At 44.3% G+C, this 15,285-nt stretch overlaps 1 pseudogene across 1 annotated transcript; it reads left to right on the top strand.

The window, feature by feature from the left end:
- The first annotated feature begins 852 nt into the window (after nt 1-852).
- Nucleotides 853-11,459, top strand: LOC144469322 (ATP-binding cassette subfamily G member 4 pseudogene; annotated as a pseudogene). Its single transcript, XR_013493957.1, has 2 exons — nt 853-1,037; nt 7,745-11,459. The product of XR_013493957.1 is annotated as an ATP-binding cassette subfamily G member 4 pseudogene (transcript).
- Nucleotides 11,460-15,285: the final 3,826 nt, after the last annotated feature.

The following is a 15,285-nucleotide window of genomic DNA, read 5'->3' as shown; positions in this document are numbered from 1 at the left end:
ATAACGTACGTAGGAGTTACCAGTGAATATAGTTTTTATTTATGATTGACGAGCAGGACTCTACTTAACTGTCAAAAGCCAAAATTAGGAGGAGTTACTTATTCGTTTTAATACAGTTATCGTTCGATAATTCTAGTGATCTATTGCATAAATTAAAGTAAAAATAATATTAAAATATTTGTAAATTTTCACTTCAATATTGTTAGAGAAATATATTTTCTCGAGGGGTTAATTATCGCTTTGGCAAGGAAAATCAGTAGCTACTCGCGATTTAATAATTAATAAAAATTAAACGATTGGAAATTCTCACTTGAAATTTTACAGCGATATCTCTAAACACCTAAATTATGAATAGCTAGTCGAATTTTTTCATTAAAAGCAGCAGCTCTTAAATAAAAAATATTTAAGTGAGACATCAGCGCAGAGAATCGACAATATCGCAATAACAATTTAATAATTCCTAACACGAACTATCGCAAATTGTTACTCAATATGTCCAAATAATTTGAATTTTTCGCACCGTCGCAATTTGTCGAACCACCAGTCTAATTGCTCCATTAAAAATTAAGCAGCTTTCAAGCGACGAAACGAGACGTCATCGCGAGAATCTAAGCGGAAAAGGGCCGCGCACGTTTAATTGCCGCTTGGGAAACATCGTCGGACAGGTTTCCTGAAACGGGCTCGATAATCAAAACACACGCAGAACACGGCGGGAGGAGCGGTGTTTAGAAGGGCGCGCGCGAAAGAGAGAGAGAGAGAGAGAGAGAGAGAGAGAGAGAGAGAGAGAGAGACGCGGTAGCAGAGCGAGCGAGCGGGGCGCATCGAGCGATTTCCTCGCGGCCGCGAACCGCGAGCGTTTCGCATTCTGTTCCGCGCGGTGTCTTCGAGCTGCCGCGCGCCGCGAGTTTCGGTTTCGCGCGATCCACCGTATCCGACCAACCGTGTTACAGTGAACAAGACCACTGTCCGGGGATCTATCACGCACGCCCCGGGGACGACCCACGCCGATCGCTCGGATCACGCCGCTCGAATTCTCGGTGAGTGATCCTCGACAAATCCGCGGCGAGTGCTAATCGCAACATTTCGAAGTGGCTAAATCGCTTCGGCGAAATAAAAGCAGTGGATCTCGATCGTTCGCCTATCCTTTGATCGTCTGATATAGGAACGTCTGATCTTAGGTATAAAGAGACGCAGGTAACGGAGAGATAGGCAGGTAGGTGACGTGCTACGGTTCCGATGATTTCCGTGCCCGACTGCAGCCTGGCATGTGATCGAGCGTGGGAGGCAACGCAGGTTGCAACCAAGGCAATTTATGCAATTTATCGACGCCGCGCATTATCGGCCCGAAAGATTCGATCCCGCCGCGCCAGACAAGCGTTGCGAAAGCCGCCGAAATCGTTCGGTAGCGCAGCCTCCGCTTCGATTTATTGCGTTCGTTTCAAATTAAAGACATTACTCATTTAAAAAGAAGAAAGGAAGCATCAAACGATATAAAAATCAAGTGGACGAGATAAAGCATGGTATCTCAAACAAAAAATTGTCAAACATATAAATTTTCATTCTTTGCAACATTGTTCACTTCTTAAAAAAGCTGTGACATAAATCTGACAAAACTCGACAGTAGTTTTTAACAATATCCCTCGACATAATTAAAAAATAGAAATCAAGAATATATCTTCGAAAAATCTACGATCCTTCAATTTATTTCACAATTTATTTATAACCACAGCTCGCAACCGAAAAATCTGAAAAAATTCTACAACGTGCGCTTTGCGATCCAGAATGAGTCTGATTTTTCTCAAAAATCTAAGAAGCCGCAAAGAGTGAAAACGGCGCGATTTAAATTCACCCTACAACCACCCCTCTTCGTAGAGCCTACAGAAGGGCTGTTTATCCGAGGATAAATAATTGGAATTTCAAGATGTTTTCCGTTGCATACTAATTCTATTACTATGGACAATTCCACGGCGTCCACAGCCAGCGACGAAGACGCCGACAAAGCTGTAATTATCTCGCGCGATGCAACGCCACGATCAATTAGACAGCGCGTCAACCACGCGCAACAAACGCACGGTTTTGCTGGCAACATTATCCACGCAACGTTATCTAATCGGCGAGCTAGGGGAGAAGAAACGACTGCCCTAATCGGTCGCTTCAAAATCTCGCTCCGTCTTTCCGCGTCGCGGGAATTTCGCCGCGTTTATTCCGCGTCCATCTTCGAATTCGACGGCGCCGTTTTCGTCGCGACAACCAGCGCCGCTTTTTTTCTTTGCGAACGTAACAGTCGCGTTTCGATTAATTGGATCGCCGGTCGAATTTGCATTGCGCATATTCATCCGCGAGCGGAAACCGTTGAATTAATTCGCGCTCCGTGCTCTCTGGCCGCCGTCCGTTGACGTAATTCCGCGAACCGCTCTGGAAAACCGCCGATCGATTTTCCTGATAGTAAGGAACGGTCTGGTTGCACGTGAGAATTTCGATCCGTCGCGGCACTAGATCCGGATGCACGCGCCGGCGACGACTGCGAAAAAAAAGTTCCTTAACGTCGGGACGCGATAATAATAGCGCGCATGCGACGGCTAACGGTCGTAAAAACTTCTATCGATGCGTTTTAATTCACAGATCATCGCGGATTAAGCCGTGCCGCGTGAATTCGATTTATTCGCGATCGGCGACAACGTAAGTGCACCGTGATATATGTCGCGCTCGTAACGCACACTGAGAATCGCATTGCATATGTATCGTGTACGTGTCCGTTCGTGACTAGTTCAATGATAACGATTTTCTTGTTTTCAATCGGCAGAAAACACTGATTCGATTAATTTATTCTTTCGGCAAGGATTGCGATAAGCGAGGAAAATCCTCGACGACGTCCAATTAAGCTGGCTGTGAACTGCGGAATAAATTATATAAATATAAATTGATAACTGGATTCAAAGTGCGCGGTCACCTCGCGGGAGTGGATCAGCGCGGCTGCCTTAATCGCCGAATTATCGTCTGGTGGTTTTAAAAATATTTTCTCGTATTGTTTACTTGTGTACTCCGATGCTCTTAATTATGTGCAACTGTTCGTCGCGATAAGAACAGGGCCGCGATTAAATCCTCGCGTCAATGTATCTCGAAGTAGACGATTCTCGATTCTCCGAAAATTGTCGTTTGATTAACGCTAATTTGTTCACAGAAAATTAAACAATTATTCCTCGATAATGTTATAAATAAATCGACCAAACTCGTCGCTGATTTTCGTGAAATTCTAAATACCCTTACGAAGCGGAACATTAATTTATAAAATAAAGAATAAATAAAAGAAATCAACGTTTTCTCATTATCGAGCTGTGCGGTTATTATTGTTTATCATACCGTTAATTAGCAAACGCTGCTCACGTTAAGATTATACAATTTTACCGCCGGTCCTGACATAACCTCAGGCACCGTTGCGAATCGACGGATCCCGATCGAATCTAATTTATGTTCACAAAAATTCATCAATCATCCCAAACGCGAATGAATCACATGTTAAAACTTCCAAATGTTTCTCAACGATACCAGCCAGCGGGGATCCATTAAAAATAGCTTAGATCTCGTTCGTCGATGATCCTAATTTATCATACGCGACAGCGCAGGAAACACTGTCAAGGTGAACGACACAATTTAAAACCACCTGTCCACGAATTTCGTTTGGCGAATCGTCGGGGTACCTTTCCACGTCGGACGGGTTATAGCATTGCATCTCCCGTTCAGATGATTATCGCGGAGGCGCGCGAAACCTGTGGAACCCGAGTCATCGTTTCCGGACGGCGGTCAAGGATGTAATAAAAAATTCTGTTTGAGGTCGCGTCGATAATGTATATTGACACGGTTCGTCACGAATTTCACATGGCAATTAAAGTAGATGGTGAAAGAGGGTCCACCGAATTATCGAAGACGGTCGTGTGAATGACCTGGACAGGTATACTCGCATGATTGAAGAGGTCGGAAAGAAGTGGACAGCCTCGGGCAATTTTTGACAGATTACAGCGAGCGCTGTGTGGAAGGTGACGAAATCTTTTTACTTCCGCGTGATTATTATCGTGCTTTGGTATTATTAACAGACCGCCGCCGGTGTTCGCTCATATTTACAATAAGAAAACATTTTCGACGCCAAAATCGACACCGATTTTCGACAGTTAAACCAGCAGAATATGTATAATAAAATCTAAAATTCCGTTCTGTTAACTGGCAAGGTAGAACGAGGATAAAATGCCAAGGATTGGACGTGACAGTTTTAAAATATTAAACGTAACATTTAATCTATTTTTAAGTGCAACGCTTTAAATACTTTAAATATAACGCCATTACAATTTTAAATACAATATATAAAAATTTTAAATTGTAACGCTATTAAAATTTTAAATGGATCGTTTTAAAATTATAAACGTGAAATCTGTAAATGAAATGTTGACGATCACATGTTGGCGATTACAAATTGTCGGTTGAAGATTGTTAATTACGTACTGTTGGTCAAATATTGTCGCTTAAACATTGCTGGTTCAAATGTTGCCAATTCAATATTGGCGGTAAAATATCGTCGAATACATATCGTCAATTAAATACTGCCTATCAAATATTGTCTATTAAATATTGCGGATAAAATAGAGTTAATTAAATATTGGCGATAAAATATGTGAATTTAATATTACCGGAAAATATCGTCGATGTAACAAAATATCGATATAAATATAACATTTCCAAATTTCTAAACACAACACTAATAAAATTCTGAACATAACCTCATTAAAATTTTAAACGTGACACACTGCTACCGTTCGAGGGTTGATAATCGCGTGCCTGATGACGATTGCTTCCTAATGCCCCCGTCCCCGTGGCACTGTCTCATCATCGTGATTGGGCCACGACCAGTGATTACCTGGTGGCGTGTCGTTAACGAACAACGTGCCGCGTCATTGGCATGCAACGAGTCCGCCGTCTGCACAGAGCTAGTAGTAGATAGCAGATATCATCTTATATGGAGTTTGCCCGAGCACATCTCGGAAAAAAAACCGTGCACCGCGTAGAGATCCATGGGACCGCGTGTTATCGCTGGATCATTCGTCTCTAACCGCAATCGCCGTTGCACATAATAATGGGGAAGGGTTGCGGTCACTCGGAACAAAGGAGGACGTCGTCCTCCTGTATCGCCTTTTCTCTGGTTGAGCGTTTATCCGCGGGTTGCCTCGAAAATACGCGTATCAAAAATATTGCAGGCGCTGCGGAGTGCATAACATTGCACTTATAGTAATAATAATAATAATGATAATAATATCCTATGCATATCTACGCATAAATGCATTTCCTTCGCCACTATTAAATAGCTCTTCATCTTTCTTCCGCAGCAGGTGAGTCCGCGAGACTTTTTCGAGGCCTTATGCAATGCATCAACGTGCATAATGCATAATGCATACTTATGACTGATCTATTAATTCTTGTACGAAATTTTTCGGTTCGATTTCCAAAAGTCCCTTCATTTCCACATAGAGTTATTACAAATGCACCAATTTGCATCAGATGCTCTTTTTCGCGGAAAATCGACTCCTCTGACAAGCATTATTAAGTTTCTTCTTTGCGTTGTTTACTCGCTTTGTCGACCGGCGAAAATTACTGTTCACCGACGCTAAGATGCGCCGTGCACCTGCCACCTGCATATGTTTACGCGGACCGAGAGAATTTTGTCAACGTCATGGTGCAACGCGATTAAACCCCTCACGTTCCTCCTGCGTATCATTTAACCGGATAATCGTCAGAACTTTTTCGGAGCACTTTCGTCTGATTACTTGCATAACGATGCAGCGCGCCGATGCTCGCGGGCAACGCGGAACGAGACAGCGTCGTCCAAGTGCGTGCAAATTGCATCGTTTCTTGTGCGATATCTTATTTTGTTCCGCGATGCCTTTGACCTTATCGAGAATTTTTACTAAAAATAGAACACTCCTGTCGGCTATTATTCAGAAGCGAGGAACCGTGCGCGAGAAGTCACTGTGCCGGGTATGCAAAATATCCGGTGTCCGGCGCGTCGCAGAAAAAGGGTTAAGTAACAGGAAGAATCGTTAGAACGATCGAGACAGCGTCGGTTTCCTCGATGATTCAAGGCATTGTTTGTAGTTCAAGATCGCGTTTGCGTAACGTGTACCGTAAAACCATGATCGCGGACAATAAGCGTGCGTCATTACTGTCGAAATTTATGCTAATCAGCGTAATCGAAACGCACCGATCCGAGCTGCCGAGTCTTGCGATCGATCTCGGATGAAACGAATAAAAATATTGTCGTCGATCGTCTCGCGATCATTTTCTTCGATCATGCAGGAATACTGACGCGACTATCTCGTGACTCTGTATAATGTCATGAGAAGATTACTGCTCGCCTAATTGCATCACGCATCCGCGACTCCAGGGCTCAGAATTAAGCAGCACTGAACTCGTGGCGTATCTGACTTCGCAATTAGGCGACCGTCGTACCGGAGCAAGAAGCGCGAGGGGCGCCAGGGGGCGTGGCTCGCGATCCGAGTACCTCGTGCCGGTTAATTCCGAGCCTTGCTCTAAATCACGCGGCTGCGACAGGAAGATTGATGCGTATTAAATAGTCTAGCGTTCTTCTACGATTAAGAACAATTATTCGCACGGTTAAGAACAATTATTCTCACGGTTAAGAAATATTAAAACCAATATCGTTAAACTTTTTTCCTTCGGTTATTCATCGATTTCAAAGCGCGCTTTCCAGTTATTAATTAAATCCTTTTTTTTACTCGCAATCGGCTTTAATGAAACGCATCGTAATCATTTTATGCAATCCTCGATGATCGCGGCATAACCGCAAGAAAAAAAGTCACCAGCGGAGAATCGTACTATTCCCGAACATAGTTAACAACAATCGAGTATAGCCGGCCACTTATCAATAATCCGACTCGACGAAGTAAAATGATTGATACGCTGGTTTGTGCCGCTACTCGGTCGAAAAGCAAGAAATTCTTCGAGGCACGGCGAGGCCGTGTTTTTCTGTTGTTGAACAACGATCTATTGTGTAAGCAGACGATGACTCGTTTCTTCGTGCGATTATAATTATTGTTCATTATTCGGGATAAATGGAGCACGAACCGGTCGAGTAGCCGGACGTTGCAGTGCCGTGATAATTCGCAGCCGGTTCATTCACGATGATCGATGATGCGAATTAATTGTTACCGTCAACAAATTACGTAGACGTTTAGAATCGCTGAACGGTATGGAATGATTAGCAGTAGCATAAATATTCATAGTAATATATATATATCGTCAGTAGTATGGATATTCATAGTAATATAATCGTTAGTGGTAAAAATATACAAAGTAATATATTTATAGTTGTATAAATATTAATCTAGCCACGAGGATGAATGGTTTCTTTTCACAGATGAATTAATACAACGTGTTACGCAGAGTACATCTTAATATTAATGAGTACAACTTTGGTATCAAAGAGGATACTGTTTAATATTTTCGTACGAAAACAGAAATATTGTTCTGGCAAAAATCAATCTGAATATTGAGATAGAAATAAAAAATATTAATAATAATTTGCATAATTCAAGAAATTTGGCTATACAGGGTGGCAAAGAAAACCGTAGAACTGTTAAAAGAATTTCTGTGTTATTTATCACTTCTGCCTCATTTATAATTCTATCTAAATCACCTTCATCCCCTACGAAACGATTGAACTCGAGAAACCTTATTCCAGGTCACCTCGCCAAGATCAGAGGCTCGGCTAAAGGCTACGGATAAACCCCTGGAGAGACTCGGAGACCCTGGAAGACGCAGTTGGTCGACAGACGGTAATCGAAATAGGGGATCAAGGAAAAAACACGGTTTCTTTCGTCTGGCATAAACTCTCGTCGCGTCTTTATCGGCTTGCGCAACAGCCTCTGCTCGATGATCATTAGTCAACGGCCGCGAGGGAAAGCGGCCATCCGAGAGACCCAGATGATAACGACGATCTAAGGGAACGAGCGGCAACCACAATCCCCAAAACTCGAGACATGCGGACGCAGCTGGCAAGCTAGCAACAGACAGCCGGAGGAATCATCGAGCACCTAGCCGCGATGTTCGAGAAGTTCCCGCGAAAGTTCGACCTGGCAGATTCCATCGAGCAGCCTCGATGATCCTGTTCGTCGCTGACCCCGTTTAGAGTCTCGCTACGGGCGATAAGATAGCTGGCGAAGCCGCCTGCCATAATCTCCGCAGAGACGCGGAAAAGTGAGCGGCCGGGGTCGCGGTGCAATCTGCCGGCACGGATCATCGCGGGCCACGATGACTGCGGTCAATGAGCGCGTGGTGATGGTCAACCTGCCGTCGTCTCGCTCCGTGGACATCGAGTTCTCCGACCTGAGCTACACGACCCGGACGGGGCTGCGAGGCGTCACCAAGGAGATCCTGAAGGGGGTGAACGGGACGTTCAGGTCCGGGGAGCTGTCGGCCATCATGGGGCCGTCGGGGGCGGGGAAGTCGACGTTGCTGAACATCCTGACGGGGTTCGAGCGAGGCGACTGGCACGGCGAGATCGGGTACATCGGCAAAGAGGGCAAGCAGAGCTGGCGGGAGTACAACAAGCAGTGCTGCTACATCCAGCAGGATGATAAACTGCAGCCGCTGTTCACGGTGGCGGAGGCGATGCGGTTGGCGACCAATTTGAAGATTGGCAACAGCCTGAGCCACAAGGCGAAAGACATGCTGATAGACGACGTGCTGGAGAACCTGGACCTGATCAGGACCAAGGACACCAAGTGCGAGCTGCTCAGCGGAGGGCAGAAAAAGAGGCTCAGCATTGCGCTGGAGATGGTCGACAACCCGCCGGTGATGTTTCTGGATGAGCCGACGACCGGCCTCGACGCCCTCTCCTCCCACCAGTGCATCAGTCTGCTGCAGAGCCTGGCGAGGGATGGCAGGACCATCGTCTGCACCATCCATCAGCCGAGCGCCGGCATCTTCGAGATGTTCGACAACGTGTACCTGCTGGTCGACGGCAAGTGCCTCTACGACGGGGCCGCGAGCAACACCATCAACTACTTCTCCAGCATAGGGCTGCAGTGTCCCAAGTACCACAACCCCGCCGACTTTATGATCGAGGTGGTGAGCAAGGAGTACGGGGATTATACCGACCAGCTCGAGAAGCTCGCCGGCAACGGTGGCTGCTGGAAGAAGCCGGTCACGAAAGCGAAGAAGCTCGGCGAGAACGGTTACTGTCAGGAGGACAAGGCTTCCGTGCTAATACAGACGCCTTCGGAAATCGAGAGGTTCTTCGTGTTGCTCAAACGATGCGTCACGCAGATGATCCGGGACTGGACCGTCTCCTATCTGAGGATACTGTTGCACATGGCCGTCGGGATCTTGCTCGGCACTCTGTTCACCGGCAGCGGCTACGACGGCGACAAGGTGATTAGCAACGTCGGCTTCATTCTGGTCACCAGCGTGTACCTGTGCTACACCAGCATGATGCCCGCCGTTCTAAAATTCCCCACCGAGTTCCCCACGCTGAAGAAGGAGAAGTTCAACAACTGGTACCAGCTGAGGACCTACTACGCGGCCACCACCGTCTGCTCCCTGCCCATGCAGATGATCTCCGCGTCCGTCTACTGTGTCATCGCCTATTTCCTCAGCTCCCAGTCGCTCGAGCCGGACAGGTTCTTCAAGTTCCTGCTCGTGTCGGTGCTCATCAACCTAATCGCCGAGAGCTACGGTCTCATGATCGGCACGCTGCTGAACCCCATCGACGGCACCTTCACCGCTGCCATCACCACCTGCGCCATGTTGGTTTTATCCGGCTTTTTGGCACTGTACAGACACATGCCACGTTTCCTTTACTACCTGAGCTACGGCAGCTACTTCAAGTACGCCATGCACGCCTACGTGCACACCATATACGGGTTCGAGCGCGAGAAACTCTACTGCGCGGAGATGTACTGCCACTACAGGATGCCGAACACCATCATCGAGGAGCTGTCCATGATAGACGGAAGGTACTGGATCGATATCGCTATTCTAACATTCGCCATGGTCTTCTACAGGTTCATCGCGTACTGCACGCTCAAGAATAGGCTATCCTCTTCTTGACGAGCGCGGATCAGCGCGTGCAGTGAGACTCGGTGCGGTGACCGCTCGCTGATTGCGCGCGTGTCGTTTTATAGCGCGGTGATCACGGCTCTGGTTGTTAGAGTCTAGCGAATTTTGGGGCAGCGGTCTCAAGCGGTTTGGGACATTTTCGGCTTTATGGGGAAGTGAACCGACGTGGGCGTTGGACTGGATAACGGTGCGCGATTCGCGTCGCTGGTAGGCTTGATTACTGCTTCGGCTTGTTCCTTAGGTATGATTAGGCTTGCTGGTCTTGTGCATTTGCTGCAGGAATTGAAATCGTTTGAAAGATACCAAAGCAAACGAGGACATTCTTTAGTACCAAAAACACAAGCTTGAGATCGTAGGAATCCATCGTGGCAGCGAAATGGTCGCGAATAATTAACCCTTTGCGGACGAGAGGTTTGGCAGGATGGGAGGCGATAGTCGGTGTTTATGTTAAGATAATTTCTATATAAATTATATAATTGCACATAATTGTATATAATCGTATATAAATTATATAATTATATAGAATCCTATATAAATTATATTTGCATTATACACAAATTAAAATAATTTGTATACTAGACACTCGACACATCTGAGAAAATCGCCTCGTCCTGCTAACTTACCTGGTCGAAAATGTCCATAAAGGGTTAACAAGGACAGAAATACTTTTATGAACGGCACGTGCTGATCTTGTCCTCAACTGTTCCTAAACTAAGGATAAATGTTTCTAGCATAGTAATCGCGTGTACATAATGTTCGACAAGCATCTGTGAAGCGTCGCAGCGAGAAGAGTGCGAGTAGCAAAGAGTCGATTAATCTCAATTTTCGAGCTGGTCGTTTTATTAGTGGTTAAATTAAATGCTCAATTAGAAGGCGTTCGTCGTCCGTTCCGGTGATCCGCGCCGTTCTTCTGCGATAGAAGAGTGTTTTATTTTAATTGTAACTCGATCAGCGAATTAGCAAATGGTGCGTCGAACGTGCGATGTCTTCCTGGTGAATGGCGGCAGGTCTCGTTCGATGCCGTGAGGACTTTTCTTCCGGCGAAATTGGAAACGTAGCGACAATGGAAATAGTTCTGATAACGCGTCGAGAACGCGACGACTACCAAAGCTGACAACGGAAGAAAGGGAGCAGTAATGTCAGGCGATCGGGAGAATGGTAATAGAAATACATGACATAACCTCATGACAAAACCTCAATCACCGGCTCGACGTGCGTTGACCGTGACAGCGGCGACTTCCTTTCATTAGTCTGCGCATAAAGTCTTCCTGCTTTCCTTACTTTTACTACGTTATTTCGCGGAAAATAAAGACAGACGTTGGCACTGTTTCGATTTACCTGTGTCTCCATTCAACGCCCCCTTTACCTGGCTACCGATAATTAACCCCCTGCGCTCGACTGGTCTACTAGAATTGTTCTCTCACGTTCTTAGATCATTTCTATACCAACAAAGTTTAGATTTAAAACATTGTTGAACAGTAAAATAATTGTTGGTACAAGAATCAATTTCGTATGCATAAAAGTGCACTTTGTTGCATAGAATGGAAATTCTACGAGCCAGAAATTTAATTTCAGATTTGCAGTTCAAATGGCTTCGAGTGCAACGGGTTAACAAAGTCTTTGACACTTTTTAATCGTTTAATATTTTATTCTATTACCTGCTGTACTCGGGGTCATGCTAATTAACGTTTTAAATTTCAGATGAATGAAATAATAATATGGCCACCAATTTTAACGACTTTTAAAAATATTATTAAAAGATTCTTCTATTAATAATAAGAGATTCTTCTTTTAATAATAATTTTATTAAAACAAAGGAACGTTTACTTAATTTCTTAGAATTAATTTAGCGAATTTTGATTTCTCGTAACTTTCACGATTATTAATAATTATTCTCGTACCAGCTGTTCCAAGACTTAGAGACATTTTCCATGGGTGCAACGTCTCCGAAAATGTTTATACAAATGCCGGACCGGATCTGCAAATGGCCAGGAGGTTCGCCCATTCCGCAATTGTTAAAGAAGTCCGCGATCCAAGGGCGAATGGTGCAAAGAGGAGATTGGATACGTATTCGAGCTTGATACGTGCTGCCGGGTCAAAGGTCGCAACGCATTCGAGTGCTTTTCGAACGTAATTTCCTAATCGCGTTGCGAGAACATTGAACGTTGATTGCGGCGTATCGATGCGAATGGGAAGTTCGGGCAAAAGGTGGACGCGATAAACGCTCGGCGACGCATGCTGCTCGAAACCACGATCCGATCATCGAAACGGATGATCGTTATCGACATTGGAAACTAGGATTTCACGCGATCAATCGATTTTCGATTAGCTCATAAGACGTGAGCTTTCCGAGTCACGTGGCTCGTCAATAATTAACGGATCTGCTTTTCAACGCCGTCTGCTTTTTAATCGCAGTTGTACGATTTCTTTCAAAGTGAAATTGTAGGAATTTTTAAAATTAAAAAAATAAAAATTTTCCCGGTGGACAGTGAATAATAATATAACGATTGATGTGTAGCGTGATTATGTATAGTTTGGAGCAGCATGCAGTTTTGGGCGCATTCAGTTGACGAGGAGATGCAGGCGATAAAATTGTCAAAAATTCACTCCTATTGCCTCTTGGGGAATAATAATTTAAACATTGTTCCTCTCACTAATTTTTGCTGATTAATTTTTTCCTAGAATTTTGTTAACATATAGGATCAATAATTATTTTTAATCAGCATTCTTTTAAATCAAACTAGAACAACCAAGGTTTTTTAAAATTGATTAAAAATGGTTTTCAAATTTTTACTAATTACTATTAAGATTAAAACAGATCAGCGACAATTTGACAACACCGAAACCTGTACAAATGGTAGAACGCGACAAATCCACATTATCATTGCACTTTATTTACACAAAGAATATATATATATATATTTTTCTTTAAATTACGCCCCTTCTGCTACAATCAAGCAATATTTTCTATAAATCGTAAATCAATTTGCTATTAATAACGTTAGCTAAAAGTAATTGTTGCAACGAAACGTGTGACAGGGAAAGGGAGACGGAGTGTGTATTAACAAAGGATAAAATAAACATAAAATCCTCGTGAAACACTTTCCACGTGAGAGCAATTTTTCTTAATTATAATCGATATAAATATTAAAAATATTGACGGACATGACAAAAAAATGGAAAAAAAAATGAACTACGCACATTCCACGTTGGTTGTTCTAGCGTTAAATTCGCGTGAACGACACCGCGAATTCGAGGGGTATCAGGGAAACATGATTGCATATGGAATGAAGCCAGCGCTTACACCATGGTGTCTGGATGGAGTTATTTTTTTTTAAACGTAAACGAAAGAGAATAAAAATAGGAAAAGAGGTGAGAGAAATTGTACAATTCGCATCGTCAACTGAACGCGAAAATAGCTCAACCGATTGCGACGAAATGAAAATGACAGAGAAAAATAAAAATAAAAAGAGAGAAAGAGAGAGAGAGAGAGAGAGAGAGAGAGAGAGAGAGAGAGAGAGAGAGAGAGAGAGAGAAATCAATGAAGACCGACGGTCGTTCCTGAAAACGTTGAAAATTCTGTATTACAAACATCCATCGGTCGACGACATTTGCAGATGCTTTACAGCCGAAACGATCCTCCGATTAGGGTTAACCGGCGAGCACCCGCGACAGTTGATCGGAAAAAAAGTAAAAGAGGTGTACATCTTATCCGCTAAACGTATCTACTCTCTATATGTATATGCTCGTATCTACGCAATAAGTAGGCGGCTTGATTAACGAAACATAACGTGGGGGGGGGGGGGGGGAGATAGGGTGAAGGGTTGGGCTAACAGGGTAGGGACGCTCACCGAAGCGAGAACAGGAGGGAAGAGAGGGTGGAAAATTCGAACTTTGGAGCAGGCAGGGAGGGAGGAGGGGGAACGTACATCGAAAAAGAGGAGGAGAGACTTAAACGAGAAAAATCGTAAAACAAAAACGGCTGCTTATACGACCTAATACTGGTGTTGGGTAGCAGCTAATTAGATCGGGGAGATCGTACAATGTACAAAAAAAAATAGAAGAGGAAACGAAAAAAAAAAAACAGAGAACAAAAAATAAAAAACATCTGGGGGGAAGCTCGAGTGAGAAAGAAAAAAAGGGCGAACGAAAAATGAACACTGACATATACATATATATATAAATATATAAATGTTTGTCGAACACACACATATATATATATATATATATGTATATGTACATATTATGTATATATATCCGAAGACACAACCGTGAGAAAGTAGAGGCCGTAGGCACCGTGATTATGGAAAAAATGGCACATTTATTATATTATTAGTGATAATAATATTACTACCGATAATTATACATTTTTTTTTCTTTCTCAAACGAAAAGACTCTCACTCTCTCGCGCGCACACGTTTTTTTGGCCACTCACTCATCGTCAGCACATTTCCCCTCTCTCTTTCTCTCACCGTTCTCCACAGTCACGCACAAAAGAAGCATACCGTTTTCTCACTCGCGTTCAATATATGCATAATAATTCAGCTCGTGCTTCATCGATGTTAATAGAATCGCAGCTATTCTCGTTAACAATCGCGTTACATATCGAAAATCATATCTCCGGCCGTCGTTTCGAGGGGGAGGGTGGGGGGTTGACGACGACGGTCACGCGCGCGAACTCGCCGCGCCCGGCTCTCCTCGTTCTTTTTTTTTAATTACATATTATACAATAATGTCGTTAGATCTAATTTACAGGTGTGTTCGTTTTGTTTTGTTTTTTTTTTCCCGTGTGCGTGTAGATGTAGTCTCCCGTGTAGCGGACGCAGCCAGGCCACCGCGCACGGTGGTGACGCTCGACAATCGTGTCCCGGGGCAACCGAGGGGACGTGTTTTCCGCGATCGAACAGATAACTCGCAACGAAAGAACGGTTACGAAACGCCGGCTGGAAGGAGGACGGCGTCGATTAAATGGGGTCCGTGACACCCGGGGTCTGAATATTTAAGGACACCGGGACTCACGGAAGACACCGTATTTCACGGAGGAACTTATATCGACGCCGTCCTCTTCGAGCGCGAACCTCGAACTCGCAACGTACACGCTGTCCAATCGAAATTCTCCCCGCGACAAAACTCCGTGTCCCATGACCGGTCCATGGTGGCAAT

Source organism: Augochlora pura, chromosome 4 (assembly GCF_028453695.1).
Source record: "Augochlora pura isolate Apur16 chromosome 4, APUR_v2.2.1, whole genome shotgun sequence".
Classification (NCBI taxonomy): domain Eukaryota; kingdom Metazoa; phylum Arthropoda; class Insecta; order Hymenoptera; family Halictidae; genus Augochlora; species Augochlora pura.
Note: the sequence above shows the minus strand (reverse complement) of the source record. Positions and strands in the feature narration are given on the sequence as shown.